We start from the raw sequence: 5,473 nt of genomic DNA on the forward strand, positions 1-5,473 counted from the left end.
TTGACGTTCTGTGCGCGAGCTTACTTCGACCAGCCGTAGGCTTCGATCAAAGGTCTGCTCTCCCGTTAGGTAGCTAGCGAGATCGGATCTCGTGCCAGCCCTAAGGGACTAGAGTGTGGTGTTTTTGAAATCAAGCATCTGGCTTGTCCCAGGAAAACACTCTCCCGTCAGGTAGCTAGCGAGACCGGATCTCGTGCCGGCCCTAAGGGAATAGAGTTTTTTACTTGATGAGGAGCAGCGCCACTTGATGAGGTGACACCACTTGAGGAGCCACTTGATGAGGTGGTCGACTTCAAACCAAGTGTTGGCCGAGGTCAAGCCTCGACCAAGTGTTGGCCGAGGACTGACCTCGGCCAATTATATTATTATTATTGTTATTTTTAAAAAAAAAAAACTTTGGACGAGGACTGACCTCGGCCAAACTTGGCCAAAAACTTGGCCGAGGACTGACTTCGGCCAACTTGGAGAGTTTTTGACCGACCATCAGCGAATTACATGTTTTTTGCGTTGCACGGACTTTTCCTCTAGCTCACTGTTTCTTGCTTTCTCGCCCAGGTCGCACCTCCTTTTCTTGGTGTTGGAAGCTGAAGGCTCAGGATCTTCTTTCTTTCGCCACACATTGTCGGGTAGGCTTTGTTGATGCTGGTACTGTCCCGGACACTCAACAAATGCTGGTGCTAAGGGAAAATGCACCATTCCCATTTCCTCAGCGTGACTTAGAATCACGCTAACCGGGTGAGTAAGCGGTGTTAAGTGCCGCGGTGGGGCGAGACGAGAATGCTCATCTCTTCCCTTCGTTGAGGGTGGTTGGTTTGGTCGTGGTGTCTGGCTGGGCGGACCTGCTTTATCAGGTCGCTCACTCTTTCGTCCTTCCTCCTCATCCTTCTTTCTCCTGTCAGCCTCTTCTGCGTCTGCGTACCGGTTGGCCGTTCTCATGAGTTCTTCATAAGAGCGTGGGTGGTGGGTGTTCAGTTGTTTGTGGAAATCGCCTGACCTCAGTGCTTGGATGAAGATGGGAATTGCTGCCTTCGAATCGAAGTCATATACGTTGTTGACTTCTTTTTTCCATTTGCTTAAGAAGTCTCGCAGGCTTTCTCCCTTATCCTGTTTTACCCCCCCGAGATGTGAGAATGGTTTCTTATGTTGTATACTCCCTGAGAAATAAGACAAGAAACTTTTGGATAGCTCTGCAAAAGTCTGAACTGATCCGTCTGGGATTGTGTTAAACCAATCTTGAGCAGTCCCGTCCAAAGTGGACAAGAACGCTCTGCACATTATGGCATCGCTTGCCCCAATCATGACCATGGCTGCCTTGTATCTTGTCATATGGGTACGCGGATCTGAAGTGTCAGTGTAGTCCTTGATGGTGGGTAGTTGAAAGTCTTTTGGAAGAGGAACTTCCATTATGTCAGGAGAGAATGGTGCGGCCATTCTTACCTCCGGTTCTGGTGAGTGTTCTCTTGCTTCTACTTTCTTTTCCAAATCATCTATCTGCCTTTGGAGTCTTTCCACCAGGCCTTCCTGTGGTGTTTTGTGTCTAGTGGAGTGACGCGGAGCCAATCCACCAAATTCGCCCATCCTTTCTCCGGATGGTCGTTTGGTTACTGTCTTTCCTGCTTGGGCACGGGGACCTCTATTGGAGGATCCTTGCACCCCCTGAGTTCTGTTTTGCCTCGGAGATTGCACTTCTCCCTCCAGAGGGGGTGGTGGCGGTAAGATCTGGCCTTGCATTTCTGCGACTAGTTGGGCCATCGTCGCCGCCGCCTGTTGGATGGCCTGCGCTGCTGCCTGAAGGTCCACCACCTGGGCGGGAGCAGCAGTTGCTGGGAGGGGAGTACGGCCACCACCATGGTTGTCGTTGAGTTGGGTACGGAGGTCACCTTCACTGCGGTTGTTGTTGTTGAGTTGGCTGCGAAGGTCACCTCCATGGTTACTGTTGAGCTGCTCACGAAGATCACCCGAGGGGTGACCCTTGTTCACCTGACTAGGTGTGCGCGAGCTGCTGGATCCAGATACCATTGATAGCGATGAGATGAACTGAGTGGTTTTTTGATTTTGTGATTTTAGCCTGAGATCTGATCTCGGCTCTCAACGAGAGCACCAATAACGGTAATAAAGTGTTACCGGGTATGTAATCTAAGTATTATTGAAGTAAGATGGTACAGTGTTTGAGTACTTGAGAACAATATTGAGCGTAGTGCTCAGTGTACAAGTGAATGTAATATCTATTGTCTAGTAAGAAGTGTCCCCCTTCACTATGTGGTTGTGAGCCTTTTTATTCCCTTCACTATGAAGTAAGATGAAGAGTTGATCGTTGGACATCAGTACCTGAGGTGTTGAATGCTGAGGAGCTGAACGTCTGTCATCAATGCTGAGGGGCTGAACGTTGGCCATCAATGCTGAGGAGTCAATGCTGAGGGGCTGAACGTTGGCCATCAATGCTGAGGAGTTGAACCGTTGAGCATTGATGCTGAGGGATGAGGTGTCTTGGGTGCTGCCAATAGTGTGAGGTGTCTTGGGTGCTGCCAATAGTTCCGGGTCGGGTACCCAATTACCCTGTCAGTACCTAAATCATATTTTGTACCTCGTCCTTTTGATCTAGGGTTCATAGTGCTATGTAGACCCTAGTCCATGATGTAAATTACCCTAATATACGGAATGTGTTTTAATTACACACACGCACGTTTACATTCCATTAGATTTTTTGGCCCAAAGACTGTTTGATTTGGAAATTGGCCTAAAATAAATTGGAACATAATAATCAAATAAACCTCTAAACTTTAATTTAATTTATACATTTTCAAACTTTCATTAACATGTTATTTTCATACATCGCAACCTAAGAATTAGTTATTGACCAGTAATAACAAGTCACAAGAGTTCCCTCAATTAACTGATTAACGATCAATGATCGCCTTTTAAGAGAGTTTCCAGCATGTTTTCATCTCTTTTATATATATATATATATATATATATATATATATATATATATATATATATATATATATATATATATATATATATATATATATATATATATCTTACTTCTCTTATTTATATAAATAAATATATTTAAATATAATAAAAAAAAATTTAACAAGACCGACTCGTCCGAGTTAACTCGGCCAAGTCTGCCGAGTTAGGCGCTAGGCGGAAGATGACTTCCGCCCAAACATAGCTTTATGTGTTGACCGTAGCAAACATAGCTTCTGTACCTTCCTCATTAACCTCAAGTATCTCTCATGACATGACATTTATGTGTTGACGGTAGCAAACCTAGCTTCTGTACCTTCCTCATTAACCTCAATAAACAACTAGTGATAAAATCACTTAGACAAACTATCCATTTCCTTCCACCATTCCAATGAGATCTTCACCCCTATCATAGGCCAATTATTGCTTTGAGTATCACCATTTATCAATTTTCATTATCGACTTTTAATTTAATCATAATGGTCCTTTGACTATTGATTTTATTTCAAAGTTGGTCATCTAGTTAAATATCAATTTCTCTTTATTTCATCTGTTTAGGCATATAATAAACGAGTAACCATGAGTCTATTGTTATGTTCTCTAACCTCACCTGAACAAACAAGGCATGCAGGCCAGGCTTTTTATTTTAAGCTTGCTATTCTGCAGAAAGATACATGGTAACAATTAACAAAGATAACATAAAGCAAGTTACCTGGAGGACTTGTAGCAAATTGGACTGCTGATTTTATTCGAACAAGTTGCTTCTGAGATAATCTGAAATGATAAACCCGTGGTAATTTATATATTTCATGGCGGATGTTATATATATAATTATGGTATCAGATTGACTGTTTTACCCATTGCTCTATTTATGAACCGTTTGCCTCCAAAGTAGTTGTTAGGCACAACTCATGAAGAAGCTAAGATAATACTACGTACCTTAAAAATTGGCATACCTTAACAACGGGGACGAAAGTCAATCCAGCACCATTGAATTGGGTAAGATACTATTAACGAGAGCCAAATGCACATAAAACTAATCGACGGTATGAGTGTCAATATGATCAGTGATCACATTGCATGAAAAAAATTCTTCCTTACTATCCTCGTCGCAAGACGAATTTTCTCATCAAGATCATATTGAATTGTCTGTGGTGCATATTACTACCATCACATTTAAAACTTTTATGTCTGAGCTGGTTATAAATGCACTCACGAGTACATTAATATTTGTTATTAATGCCCCATGACCTCTCCTAACATTAATTGATCCATCGGGTACTGTGAGGGACACGAGCATGTTATATATATATATATATATATATATATATATATATATATATATATATATATATATATATATATATATATATATATATATATATATATATATATAATCAAATTACTGTATAATAATATTGAATGATTGGTCATATTTGGGCAAGTAAAGGTATCAGGTAATAAGTTCCATGTGAGTCCAATCTTATGATGTGACTATTATATCACTAGTCATTGATATCTCTATACTGAGAATGACCACATTTATTGATATGATAGAATGGAACTCACACTTAATTATATTTCCACGCGAAATAAATTAATAAAGGCTCGATAGCAAAATATGGTGAATGGGAAATTCCGCGTTGTTTTCCTTGGAATTTAATAACTTTAATTTACGAGGCTAATCAAAGTCATCTATGAATTATATAGTAAACTCTCACTCATTTGGTTGTTCACCGCCTCCTTCAATATAATTGAACATTACTTTGCGTGGACGATTATATTATCAACACCGTGCCAATTGCGCTGCCCGACTAGTGAGTTGGTTCATAAGATATATACCAAGTGAAAATACCCAGTATTTGATAAGCAATCCCTATAGTCTGGTAATCTCCACAACCCTATATATAGTCGTTGATAAATAATGTAATCTATTTAATTGTTAAATAATAAGGTAATATCAATTAAATACTTATGGTCCATAACTCACGGTGGCAATTTATATACATATACCCACTCAAGGATGGCACAATGATAATATTATTTCATGATAAGATGGTCGCGGAATTATCCTTGCACCATATTTAAGCTAAGATCAAATGGCCTATTACGGGGATACCATCAGGAACAGTCCACCGAATTTTAAAACTCTCGATGATAAGTGATAACTTAAAAATTATTATTATATATTATTANATATATATATATATATATATATATATATATATATATATATATATATATATATATATATATATATATATATATATATATATATATATATATATATATATATATATATATATATATAATCAAATTACTGTATAATAATATTGAATGATTGGTCATATTTGGGCAAGTAAAGGTATCAGGTAATAAGTTCCATGTGAGTCCAATCTTATGATGTGACTATTATATCACTAGTCATTGATATCTCTATACTGAGAATGACCACATTTATTGATATGATAGAATGGAACTCACACTTAATTATATTTCC

Source organism: Ipomoea triloba, chromosome 11 (assembly GCF_003576645.1).
Source record: "Ipomoea triloba cultivar NCNSP0323 chromosome 11, ASM357664v1".
Classification (NCBI taxonomy): domain Eukaryota; kingdom Viridiplantae; phylum Streptophyta; class Magnoliopsida; order Solanales; family Convolvulaceae; genus Ipomoea; species Ipomoea triloba.